Here is a 14,956-nt window from a genome sequence, read left to right on the forward strand (position 1 = left end):
ACTTCTCTTTTATCTCAAGGTATTCTAAAGGAAACAACTACTAGTCCTTGTAACACACCCATATTGCCCCTCCCGAATCCAGGGAGACCAGATGAATAGAGATTTGTACAAGATTTGAGAGCAGTCCACAATTGCGTTGTTCCTATCACACCCATAGCACCCGACACACATACAATCTCTATTCCAATACCATCTGACAGCCCTACCCATGGCTTTTATCCTGGTGATATGATCATGTTAAAGTCACTTAACCAAAATGTTCTCCTCCCCAGATGGCAAGGACCAATCCAGGTGTTACTGACCACAAGGACTGCAGTCAAACTCCAAGGAAAACCAGAATGGATCCATGCAAGCCGATGCCGCCCAGCACCTCCAGAAGAGGAAAGCACCAACGCCTCGGATGGACCACACCTCCGGAAGAGGAAAGCACCAACGCCCTCGGATGGACCACCCCTACCGTGATCTGCATAATACTCCTGATGAGCCCAGCAGACCAATGCAACGCAACCACCAGTAACAACGACCGACTCCCGACCATAGCGGAACCCCAGCTAACCACATCATCACACAACCAGTTTGCAAGCCCACTTGCTGCAATTCAAACCCACTTCAACACCACCAAGATCTGTGGAATCAGACCCCACTCTGTATCCTCAGAATTACCCTTGATGGCCGTAGCGCTATCCCCATGTGCAATGGCAGCCGTTTTCTACTCCTACTACAACATCACACAGTATCCCCTAAGAACATACCCCTGTGAAACGGATTTCCTTCTCAGAATAGGCCCCTTACTCCAATGAAGAGTTACAAAATGGAAAATGAGTGACCTAACATGCTAAACATAATTTTTACTATTGTACATTTTTATGGCCTTATTAATGATTGACACATAGTTAATCTTAAGCTCTCTATTTTACAATTTTACTAATGTACATATTGATTACTTACTTTTACTAATTTCTTTGAATTTACAATTTTACTAATGTACATATTGATTACTTACTCTTACTAATTTCTTTGAATTTGCAATTTTACTAATGTACATTTTGATTATTTTATTAATAATTGATTTTTTACTAATTTCTTTGAATTTTGTTCCTATTATTCTGTGTTTTAACTTGTTTTACTATCATTTGTAATCCTGTGACATAATATATCACCTGTAATAAGTGTTGATCTTATGATCAAAAAGGGAGGAACTGTCGTGGAAATATCAATCATAACTATAAATATACAATCACATACAAATTATATTAACCTTGTTTATATAATTATTACATTAGAGGAAACTGTATACATTCTCCCTGTAACTTAAAACAAATCCCTTCCTCTCTTAACTGAAAGAGGTTAAGTTAATTCGTATTCAAGTTCCCACTGGAGCCAGTAAGTCTGGTTCTGTGACGAGGCCAATCGACTGACTTCTTTGTTGTGTAAACTGCTTACAGACATGTCTTACAGACCTGCAGACATGTCCAATATCGACCCATTGTATTACAAATTTACTTGGCCTAAGCTAAGGTCACTCCCACTCCTTTCCCACAATGAAAACGTTCCCTATAAGAATCTTGTGAATCTATTGTCTCGTCGAATGTGTTCTTGGTAACTCTTGTATCCAGTACCTTCCCATGATCATGCCTTAAAATTAAATCAAATATTTCGCTGTCCGACGTGTCCGTGAGAGAACTTTCTCTTCATCAGTAACACTTTTGCATTGAAATTGACAGAGATATCAACATTTCTTGTTTTTATGCGTACAAAATGCTTTTCAGAGTGCTAGAATCACTTTTTGACCAACAATGTGTTTTTGACCTTACATTGTTGATTTTGCTCAAAACTATTGTATTCCACTTCCAAATAGTGGAGCATGGCCCTATAACCCTTTGGTAAGCTTAGTAACACGATTGCATTGAAATTGACGGATATCAACATTTCTTGTTTTTATGCGTGCAAAATGCTTTTCAGAGCCCTAGAATAACTTTTTGACCAACAATGTGTTTTTTACCTTGTATTGTTGATTTTGCTCAAAACTATTGTATTCCACTTCCAAATAGTGGAGTATGGCCCTATATCCCTTTGGTAAGCTTAGTAACACTTTTGCATTGAATTTGACAGAGATACCAACATTTCTTGTTTTTATGCGAGCGCTAGAATCACTTTTGACCAACAAGGTGTTTTTGACCTTACATTGTTGATTTTGCTCAAAACTATTGTATTCCACTTCCAAAGAGTGGAGCATGGCCCTATAACCCTTTGGTATGCTTGGTAACACGTTTGCATTGAAATTGACAGAGATACCAACATTTCTTGTTTTTATGCGTGCAAAATTCTTTTCAGAGCGCTAGAATCACTTTTTGACCAACAGTGTGTTTTTAACCTTACATTGTTGATTTTGCTCAACACAAATGTATTCCAATTCCAAATAGTGGAGCATGGCCCTATAACCCTTTGGAAAGCTTAGTAACACGTTTGCATTGAAATTGACAGAGATATCAACATTTTTTGTTTTTACGCATGCAAAATGCTTATCAGAGCGCTAGAATCACTTTTTGACCAACAATGTGTTTTTGACCTTACATTGTTGATTTTGCTCAAAACTATTGTATTCCACTTCCAAATAGTGGAGCATGGCCCTATAACCCTTTGGTAAGCTTAGTAACATGTTTGCATTGAAATTGACAGATGTCAACATTTCTTGTTTTTATGCATGCAAAATGCTTTTAAGAGCGCTAGAATCACTTTTTGACCAACAATGTGTTTTTGACTTGTTTTTCTGAAATGAACAGAAATATCAACATTTCTTGTTTTTATGCGTGCCAAATATTTTTCAGAGCGCTAGAATCACTTTTTGACCAACAATGTGTTTTTGACCTTGTATTGTTGATTTTGCTCAAAACGAATGTATTCCCCTTCCAAATGGTGGAGTATGGCCCTATAACCCGTTGGTAAGCTTAGTAACACTTTTGCATTGAAATTGACAGAGATATCAACATTTCTTGTTTTTATGCGTACAAAATGCTTTTCAGAGCGCTAGAATCACTTTTTGACCAACAATGTGTTTTTGACCTTACATTGTTGATTTTGCTCAAAACTATTGTATTCCACTTCCAAATAGTGGAGCATGGCCCTATAACCCTTTGGTAAGCTTAGTAACATGTTTGCATTGAAATTGACAGATGTCAACATTTCTTGATTTTATGCGTGCAAAATGCTTTTCAGAGCGCTAGAATCACTTTTTGACATACAATGTGTTTTTGACTTGTTTTTCTGAAATGAACAGAAATATCAACATTTCTTGTTTTTATGCGTGCCAAATATTTTTCAGAGCGCTAGAATCACTTTTTGAACGACAATGTGTTTTTGACTTTACCTTGTTGATTTTGCTCAAAACTAATGTATTCCACTTCCAAATGGTGGAGTATGGCCCTATAAACCCTTTGGTAAGCTTAGTAACACGTTTGCATTGAAATTGACCGAGATATCAACATTTCTTGTTTTTACGCATGCAAAATGCTTTTCATGCTCAATGCAAAAAAATACATTGTTGATTTTGCTCAAAACTATTGTATTCGAGATATCAACATTTCTTGTTTTTACGCATGCAAAATGCTTTTCATGCTCAATGCAAAAAAATACATTGTTGATTTTGCTCAAAACTATTGTATTCCACTTCCAAATAGTGGAGCATGGCCCTATAACCCTTTGGTAAGCTTGGTAACACGTTTGTATTGAAATTGACAGACATCAACATTGCTTGTTTTTATGCGTGCCAAAGGCTTTTCAGAGCGCTAGAATCACTTTTTGACCAACAATGTGTTTTTGACCTTACATTGTTGATTTTGCTCAAAACTATTGTATCCCACTTCCAAATAGTGGAGCATGGCCCTATAACCCTTTGGTAAGCTTAGTAACATGTTTGCATTGAAATTGACAAATGTCAACATTTCTTGTTTTTATGCGTGCTAAATGCTTTTCAGAGCGCTAGAATCACTTTTTGACCAACAATGTGTTTTTTACTTGCTTTTCTGAAATGAACAGAAATATCAACATTTTTATTTTTAATGCGTGCAAAATGCTTTTCAGAGTGCTAGAATCACTTTTTCACCAACAATGTGTTTTTGACCTTGTATTGTTGATTTTGCTCAAAACGAATGTATTCCCCTTCCAAATGGTGGAGTATGGCCCTATATCCCTTTGGTAAGCTTAGTAACACTTTTGCATTGAAATTGACAGAGATACCAACATTTCTTGTTTTTATGCGTGCAAAATTCTTTTCAGAGCGCTAGAATCACTTTTTGACCAACAAGGTGTTTTTGACCTTACATTGTTGATTTTGCTCAAAACTATTGTATTCCACTTCCAAAGAGTGGAGCATGGCCCTATAACCCTTTGGTATGCTTGGTAACACGTTTGCATTGAAATTGACAGAGATATCAACATTTCTTGTTTTTATGCGTACAAAATGCTTTTCAGAGCGCTAGAATCACTTTTTGACTAACAATGTGTTTTTGACCTTACATTGTTGATTTTGCTCAAAACTATTGTATTCCACTTCCAAATAGTGGAGCATGGCCCTATAACCCTTTGGTAAGCTTGGTAACACGTTTGTATTGAAATTGACAGACATCAACATTGCTTGTTTTTATGCGTGCCAAAGGCTTTTCAGAGCGCTAGAATCACTTTTTGACCAACAATGTGTTTTTGACCTTACATTGTTGATTTTGCTCAAAACTATTGTATCCCACTTCCAAATAGTGGAGCATGGCCCTATAACCCTTTGGTAAGCTTAGTAACATGTTTGCATTGAAATTGACAAATGTCAACATTTCTTGTTTTTATGCGTGCTAAATGCTTTTCAGGGCGCTAGAATCACTTTTTGACCAACAATGTGTTTTTGACTTGTTTTTCTGAAATGAACAGAAATATCAACATTTCTTGTTTTTATGCGTGCCAAATATTTTTCAGAGCGCTAGAATCACTTTTTGACCGACAATGTGTTTCTGACCTTACATTGTTGATTTTGCTCGAAACTAATGTATTCCACTTCCAAATGGTGGAGTATGGCCCTATAAACCCTTTGGTAAGCTTAGTAACACGTTTGCATTGAAATTGACTGAGACATCAACATTTCTTGTTTTTATGCGTACAAAATGCTTTTCAGAGCGCTAGAATCACTTTTTGACCAACATTGTGTTTTTGACCTTACATTGTTGATTTTGCTCAAAACTAATGTATTCCACTTCCAGATAGTGGAGTATGGCCCTGTAACCCTTTGGTAAGCTTAGTAACACGATTGCATTGAAATAGTCGGATATCAACATTTCTTGTTTTTATGTGTGCAAAATGATTTTCAGAGCGCTAGAATCACTTTTTGACCAACAATGTGTTTTCTACTTGTTTTCTGAAATGAACAGAAATATCAACATTTCTTGTTTTTACGCATGCAAAATGCTTTTCAGAGCGCTAGAATCACTTTTTGACCAACAATGTGTTTTTGACCTTACATTGTTGATTTTGCTCAAAACTATTGTATTCCACTTCCAAATAGTGGAGCATGGCCCTATAACCCTTTTGAAAGCTTAGTAAGACGTTTGCATTGAAATTGACAGAGATATCAACATTTTTTGTTTTTACGCATGCAAAATGCTTTTCAGAGCGCTAGAATCACTTTTTGACCAACAATGTGTTTTTGACTTGTTTTTCTGAAATGAACAGAAATATCAACATTTTTATTTTTTAACCGTGCAAAATGCTTTTCAGAGCGCTAGAATCACTTTTTGACCAACAATGTGTTTTTGACCTTGTATTGTTGATTTTGCTCAAAACTAATGTATTCCCCTTCCAAATGGTGGAGTATGGCCCTATAACCCGTTCGTAAGCTTAGTAACACTTTTGCATTGAAATTGACAGAGATATCAACATTTCTTGTTTTTATGCGTACAAAATGCTTTTCAGAGCGCTAGAATCACTTTTTGACCAACAATGTGTTTTTGACCTTACATTGTTGATTTTGCTCAAAACTAATCTATTCCACTTCCAAATAGTGGAGCATGGCCCTATAAACCTTTGGAAAGCTTAGTAACACGTTTGCATTGAAATTGACAGAGATATCAACATTTTTTGTTTTTACGCATGCAAAATGCTTTTCAGAGCGCTAGAATCACTTTTTGACCAACAATGTGTTTTTGACTTGTTTTTCTGAAATGAACAGAAATATCAACATTTCTTGTTTTTATGCGTGCCAAAGGCTTTTCAGAGCGCTAGAATCACTTTTTGACCAACAATGTGTTTTTGACCTTACATTGTTGATTTTGCTCAAAACTATTGTATCCCACTTCCAAATAGTGGAGCATGGCCCTATAACCCTTTGGTAAGCTTAGTAACATGTTTGCATTGAAATTGACAAATGTCAACATTTCTTGTTTTTATGCGTGCTAAATGCTTTTCAGAGCGCTAGAATCACTTTTTGACCAACAATGTGTTTTTGACTTGTTTTTCTGAAATGAACAGAAATATCAACATTTCTTGTTTTTATGCGTGCCAAATATTTTTCAGAGCGCCAGAATCACTTTTTGACCAACAATGTGTTTCTGACCTTACATTGTTGATTTTGCTCGAAACTAATGTATTCCACTTCCAAATGGTGGAGTATGGCCCTATAAACCCTTTGGAAAGCTTAGTAACACGTTTGCATTGAAATTGACTGAGATATCAACATTTCTTGTTTTTATGCGTACAAAATGCTTTTCAGAGCGCTAGAATCACTTTTTGACCAACATTGTGTTTTTGACCTTACATTGTTGATTTTGCTCAAAACTAATGTATTCCACTTCCAGATAGTGGAGTATGGCCCTGTAACCCTTTGGTAAGCTTAGTAACACGATTGCATTGAAATTGTCGGATATCAACATTTCTTGTTTTTATGTGTGCAAAATGATTTTCAGAGCGCTAGAATCACTTTTTGACCAACAATGTGTTTTCTACTTGTTTTCTGAAATGAACAGAAATATCAACATTTCTTGTTTTTACGCATGCAAAATGCTTTTCAGAGCGCTAGAATCACTTTTTGACCAACAATGTGTTTTTGACCTTACATTGTTGATTTTGCTCAAAACTATTGTATTCCACTTCCAAATAGTGGAGCATGGCCCTATAACCCTTTTGAAAGCTTAGTAACACGTTTGCATTGAAATTGACAGAGATATCAACATTTTTTGTTTTTACGCATGCAAAATGCTTTTCAGAGCGCTAGAATCACTTTTTGACCAACAATGTGTTTTTGACTTGTTTTTCTGAAATGAACAGAAATATCAACATTTTTATTTTTTAACCGTGCAAAATGCTTTTCAGAGCGCTAGAATCACTTTTTGACCAACAATGTGTTTTTGACCTTGTATTGTTGATTTTGCTCAAAACTAATGTATTCCCCTTCCAAATGGTGGAGTATGGCCCTATAACCCGTTCGTAAGCTTAGTAACACTTTTGCATTGAAATTGACAGAGATATCAACATTTCTTGTTTTTATGCGTACAAAATGCTTTTCAGAGCGCTAGAATCACTTTTTGACCAACAATGTGTTTTTGACCTTACATTGTTGATTTTGCTCAAAACTATTCTATTCCACTTCCAAATAGTGGAGCATGGCCCTATAAACCTTTGGAAAGCTTAGTAACACGTTTGCATTGAAATTGACAGAGATATCAACATTTTTTGTTTTTACGCATGCAATATGCTTTTCAGAGCGCTAGAATCACTTTTTGACCAACAATGTGTTTTTGACTTGCTTTTCTGAAATGAACAGAAATATCAACATTTTTATATTTTATGTGTGCAAAATGCTTTTCAGAGCGCTAGAATCACTTTTTGACCAACAATGTGTTTTTGACCTTACATTGTTGATTTTGCTCAAAACTAATGTATTCCACTTCCAGATAGTGGAGCATGGCCCTATAACCCTTTGGTAAGCTTAGTAACACGATTGCATTGAAATTGTCGGATATCAACATTTCTTGTTTTTACGCATGCAAAATGCTTTTCAGAGCGCTAGAATCACTTTTTGACCAACAATGTGTTTTTGACTTGTTTTTCTGAAATGAACAGAAATATCAACATTTTTATTTTTTAAGCGTGCAAAATGCTTTTCAGAGCGCTAGAATCACTTTTTGACCAACAATGTGTTTTTGACCTTGTATTGTTGATTTTGCTGAAAACTAATGTATTCCCCTTCCAAATGGTGGAGTATGGCCCTATAACCCGTTCGTAAGCTTAGTAACACTTTTGCATTGAAATTGACAGAGATATCAACATTTCTTGTTTTTATGCGTACAAAATGCTTTTCAGAGCGCTAGAATCACTTTTGGTAACACTTTAGTTTGATAGTCCACTGTTGACACTCAACAAGCCATCAGTAGATATTCAGTTGCATGTCAACTGTGAATGAGTTGACATTCAACTGAACTATCTCAACTGATAAGCAACATGTATTCAACTAACTGTAAGGTAACTATAAGTTGCACTATTAGTAGGTGGTTAGTTGATATTTGACAGAGCTTGTTCAACAGATAAGAAACATGGATTCAACTAACTGTCTGTTAACTATAAGTTGCGCTATTAGTAGATGTTGTTTTGTACACGTAGCATGCATTCAACTAACTGTCAGTTAACTATTAGTTGCATTATTAGTAGATGGTTGTTGATAATCAACAAAGCTTTCAACAGATAAGAAACAAGCATTCAACTAACTAAGTTAACTACACGTTGCACTATTAGCTGGTGTTTAGTTGATATTCAACAGTGAGTTAGTTGATACTCTACAGAGCTTGTCAACAAATATGTAACATGCATTCAAATAAGTGTTAGTTAACTATAGTATATTTTTATTTCGTTCATTTATTTTTACAAAAACAGTCTGCATTGCATTGCATACATTGTGCTTTTTACTACATGTTCTTTACAAATATTCAACCATCAGTTGAGTGTCAACTTCTAGCAAGTTGACTATCAACTGCTGTTATTAACCAATTCTCAACTTACGTTTCATATGGATCAACTTTCCTCCACTCACAAGGAACACATCTAATGAATGAACATTCAACCCTCTGTTGATCATATATGTTCATTGTAAAATAAAGATGAGAATATTTTATCAATCAATAGGCACCCTGTGTAGGTGACAACCTGTTCATTGTCATATGACTGTCGACAAACTATCAGTCAATATTCAACTAAGCATTAGTAGAGAGGTCTTAGGACTGTCAAATTAAAGTGAAAACAGTTTAGTGTCTACACACTATTAACAGAGCAAAACAGAGAAAATAGTTGACTATCAGTTGATTCTCAACAAACTATCAGTCGATATTCAATTAAGCATAAGTAGACAGGTCTTAGGACTGTCAAATTAAAGTGAAAACAGTTTAGTGTGTGCAAACTATTAACAGAGCAAAACAGAGAAAATAGTTGATTCTCAACTAACTATCAGTCGATATTCAATTAAGCATTAGTAGACAGGTCTTAGGACTGTCAAATTAAAGTGAAAACAGTTTAGTGTCTACACACTATTAACAGAGCAAAACAGAGAATATAGTTGACTATCAGTTGATTCTCAACAAACTATCAGTCGATATTCAACCAAGTATTAGTAGAGAGGTCTTAGGACTGTCAAATTAAAGTGAAAACAGATGAGAACAGTAGACAAACTACAAACTAGTAACTGTACAAAATAGAGACACGTTTTGCTCAACTGATCCGTAACACTGGATGACCGCAAAGTGAAATAAACAACTTTATTATTAAAAAAAAAACTAAACTTTAACAGAACTCTTTTTACAAAGGAAGAGTTTGAAGAGTCAAAAGAACCAAGAATACTATAAACCGTTTGAACATATACAACAAAAACTTTTCTTTTAAAAATAAATTAAAACACTCCCCTTTCTCCTCTGTCCATTTCAGCTTATTTTGATCAATGCCAAGCTCTGCTTCCTATGTCTGATAGGAGCGCCTTATGTCCTTGACAAGCCTGCCAAGGACACCTTCTGAATTTTTCCTCGCTAACCAGTAGGTCCACTCAATAAAGCAGAGCTGCTCTTTCAAGGCCTTCTCCGACCGATTCCCCCGCATTCTCCAAATTTCCTTTTTATAGGTCTGCCACGCTCTCTCGAGGTTCTGGGTATGGAGTCCTGTCTGAGGGTCAACATAATGTTGGCTGTGGTTCACCCTGACATGCCTGTAGCCCTCTGTGGCGAGACCGGCATACGCTCTCCACTCATCACTTACGACGAGACTGTGACGCTCCACATGCTTTTTGATGATAGGAATAAGGGTCTCCTTATTTCGTCTCTGCACGAGGCGAAGAATAGGACGCCTGTCAGACCGTTTGATTTGGAGCATTCCAAAGACCCATGTCCTTTTTCTCCTCCAGCTGTTCCCGAAGCGCCCTCTTCCGTACTGCCAAAACACAATATAAATGTTATAAAATAAATAATACCCTACGGTCAAACATATACATAATCAATGTTATATTACTGCCAGTGAGAAGTAGGATGATTATGCTAATTTCCAAATGATATAAATAATGGAGTAATATAAAAACTTTTGTTTTTTTAAATTTGGAATGCATATTATTATTAGTATGTGTTGTTGCATGTCAACAGTGAATGAGTTGATAACTCTTTCATGCATTGAACTACCTGACAGTTACCTAGAAGTTGCATGATTACCTTGATATGATATAGCATACGGTCTAATTTTATTTCTTATTTCAACTTGCTCTACCTGAAAAAACTATAATGTTGCCCATGTTTTCTTAAGGCATAGATTGGTTATAGCAAATAGTATCAAAACACTCCTCGGCGTCTTCCATACTTCTTGAAAGATGCATACAGCACACAAGTCATGACCTTGTAACTTTTCATCGGCCCCTCCAATATGCCGATTTGCATGTGAATACAGTACATAGTGCTATTTATTTGATTGCATTAACATCATCAAGTACTTAAATTAATATTTTTTTTCAAGTGTGGTTAAAACCATTCCAGGGAAAATATTTTCAATGGTGAGGCTTTAAATACAAATTCCGAAAATTCAGAAATTATGTTCATAGAGCCAAACTTCCACAATAATTAATCTAAAAGTAAAGCTTAAAGATTTCTCTTGAAGACAATTGATATTTCAACATTAATTTTATGATAAAATCCAAAACAAGAACTGAGGAAAGATCAGGTTTTTGATGAGTTGAAATTGAATGACCCCATATTTAGTGAATTATATTACAAATATACCTTGCGCTTATGGCAGAACTTGCTCTCGTCAATGTGGACGATAGCGTTGACTCCACCGATTTTCTGGCCTTTTTCTTTCCTGTGCCTTTTAAGGCTTTTTAGGCAAATTCTTCGCAGTTTTTTAGACATCATTGAGAGTGTTGCAGTGCTTTTAGTGATGCCATCCTGAAGCATGTCTACCTGCCGTAGCTGCAAACCCTTTGCAAATCTACAAAGAAAACAAAGATTGAATCAGAACTGTTTACATAAACAAAGAAAATATGTGCTTGTTTGATCAATCCGTAAGTCTACTTTTGTCACAAAGCTTTTTCTACTGAAAAACTACTGTTGCAACTTGCAACTATAGTTTCAGCTTAAATTGTACAAACATTTCACACTCTGAACCTAGAGCTGTAATCTGTGAAATACTGGAGTTGGAGAAAACCTAAAATGATTACCTGTGAATGTACTTCATCCATGTGAAGAGACTACAGTGTGAGTTTGAGAAAAGAGACTTGGTCCTTACACTTCTCCTCAAACGTCCACATCTTTTACGACGGCACTCCCTGAAAATTGCAAACAAATTGGAAATTTAAATGATGTCTATAAGTTTGACATATACATACATACATTGTCTACAAACTGCTCAGCCTAAAACATTGTGGCAATGTAAATAACCCTTATTGATGATCATGTCATAAATGATAACTTGATCAAATAGATATCTTAAAACTTAAACTAGCTTGATACTACATATCAAGCTACATGCTTCCGGCTATTCGCTGTGTACAAGCTTATTCATCATTTCAATCATGCAATACAAAGGGGTAGGATTAAGTGTATAGTTCTTCCTACTTGTTTCAGGCATATCAATTAAATATATCTATTTTTTATTTTTTTTTGTGAATTGATTTGAACATAATTTTTGTCTATTGTATTTTCATTCTTTTCATTTTTTTTTTTTTTTTTTGATATGTCTGAAATAATAACATTGAATCAATCAAACCATTCATTAGCATTTGATTCATTACTTACATATATTACATTCAAATGGGAATTGTTAATAAGGGCTACCATACAAATATTTCAATATTAGCATTTGTTTTTTTGGGGCGGTGTCACGTTAAAATTGTACCGGGGGCGAAAATTGTACCGGCCTACGTCATCACAACAGATAACGTAAGGGGTTGTCCGTTGCCAGGCAGGTTTCAATTGCGCTCATGTTGCCGAAGACGAAATAATATAATACCGATAACGGATCGCGCTAGATAACACTTGTTTTTACTTTATATTTGTATTGCATTTAATTGTTTAATCGAATTTAGCTAGTAAACTGAGTGTTTAATGTGTTCATAGTCTAGCTAGCTTGTGTTAATTTAATTTCCTTAATTAAATTTAGAGAATAGATTATAGGTAATAGATAGATAATAGATAGATAGATAGGTAGATAGGTGAGCAGGCATTTACTAACTGTTTTTTATTAGGGGTCCAAGCCAACAGGTTGGATCCCTATTGTTTTTGTAAGGATTTTTCTTAAACTCCCACACCGAAGCTCCCACAGTCAAAAACGTTATATCCACAGATTCACTGGAGTCAGCTGCATCTTTTGGCACACGCCGTTCCTCAATTTCGAACACATGCTTCGCATTGTGCCGGCGAAATGCACACTTCTTGGACCCCTGCATAACTGCTTGCAGTTCTAGTTATTCTTACCTCCCTCAAAGTGGGACCACAGCCCAAACCGTAAATGGTGCCGACACGCGAATTGCATGACTAGATCCAGATCTCTTCGGAATACGCAGACGACCAAATCCAGACATGCCGGCCACTAGGTGGCGCTATACCAAGGAATACGCGTTTGGGGCTATAACTCCCACACCGAACCTCCCAGAGTCCAAAAACTTGTACACACAGATGCACTGGAGTCTGCTGCATCTTTTGGCCTAGGCCACGCCCATTTGCGTCTAGAATTTTTTTTCGCAAAATCGCGAAAACCACAAAACTGTTTTTTCCCTACTCCTCCCACATTTCTTGACCAATCGACACCAAACTTTGCACACGACATCTTCAGACGCACACGCAAAGAATGCATGTAACACTTTTTTGATGCGACCTTTGACGACGAAACGGTAGCGTTTTGAATATTGGTTTATGAGCTAAATTAGACGTGGAAAATTAAAAATCCAAAAAAATCCAAAATTAGACATCGGATCGAGTCCAAATTCTACACACATGTTGGTGCTAACCTTAATGACGTTCGATATAAAATTCGGAAAATTTCGCCATTAGGGGGCGCAATAAACGAGGAAATTGTATATCTTCTAATTGGCCAAAGGAATGTTCTTCAAACTCAAGGGAAACCATCAAGGGGCAAACCCGAGTCTATATAGAAAATATTGCCAAGAATTATTAATATGGGCGGGAGTTATTTGGCAAAGGAAAATTGTCTTTGGAAAATTTCGCCACAGGGTGGCGCCAAAAAACGACGACATTGTCTATCTCCTATTTGGCCAATGGAATGTGCTGAAAACGCGTTTTAGGCTATAACTCCCACACCGAAGCTCCCACAGTCAAAACCTTTATATCCACATGTTGTTCACGGTAGCGTTTTCAATACTTGCTTCGCGTTGTGCCGGCGAAATGCACATTTCTTGTCGCGTTGTGCCGGCGAAATGCACACTTCTTGGACCCCTGCATAACTGCTTGCAGTTCTAGTTAGGGGTCCAAGCCAACAGGTTGGATCCCTATGGTTTTTGTAAGGATTTTTTAGGGGTCCAAGCCAACAGGTTGGATCCCTATTGTTTTTGTAAGGATTTTTAGGGGTCCAAGCCAACAGGTTGGATCCCTATTGTTTTTGTAAGGATTTTTATTATTAGGGGTCCAAGCCAACAGGTTGGATCCCTATTGTTTTTGTAAGGATTTTTCCTATTATTAGGGGTCCAAGCCAACAGGTTGGATCCCTATTGTTTTTGTAAGGATTCTTCTTTTTATACTTCCCGCGCTAAAAGTGGGCCCACAGCCCAAACCGTAAATGGTGCACACGCGCCAATTACATGACTAGAACCAGGTCCGGCACCGCTACTCAGATAACCAAATCCAGACATGCCGGCCACTAGGTGGCGCTATACCAAGGAGAAACACGTTTGGGGCAATAGCTCCCACACCGAACCTCCCAGAGTCCAAAAACTTGTACACACAGATGCACTGGAGTCTGCTGCATCTTTTGGCCTAGGCCACGCCCATTTGCGTCTAGAATTTTTTTTCGCAAAATCGCGAAAACCACAAAACTGTTTTTTCCCTACTCCTCCCACATTTCTTGACCAATCGACACCAAACTTTGCACACGACATCTTCAGACGCACACGCAAAGAATGCACGAAACACTTTTTTGATGCGACCTTTGACGACGAAACGGTAGCGTTTTGAATATTGGTTTATGAGCTAAATTAGACGTGGAAAATCAAAAATCCAAAGAAATCCAAAATTAGACATCGGAACGAGTCCAAATTGTGCACACATGTTGGTGCTAACCTTAAGGTCGTACGATAAAAATTTCGGAAAATTTCGCCATTAGGGGGCGCAATAAACGAGGAAATTGTATATCTTCTACAAAATTTCGCCGCGAAAACGCTACGCTGACTTCTCGCTACTCCTACCACAGTCAAATCCTTTGTATCCACAGGTTCAGGGTAGCGTTTTGAACA

The sequence above is a fragment of the Gadus morhua genome, chromosome 16 (assembly GCF_902167405.1).
Source record: "Gadus morhua chromosome 16, gadMor3.0, whole genome shotgun sequence".
Taxonomy (NCBI): Eukaryota; Metazoa; Chordata; class Actinopteri; order Gadiformes; family Gadidae; genus Gadus; species Gadus morhua.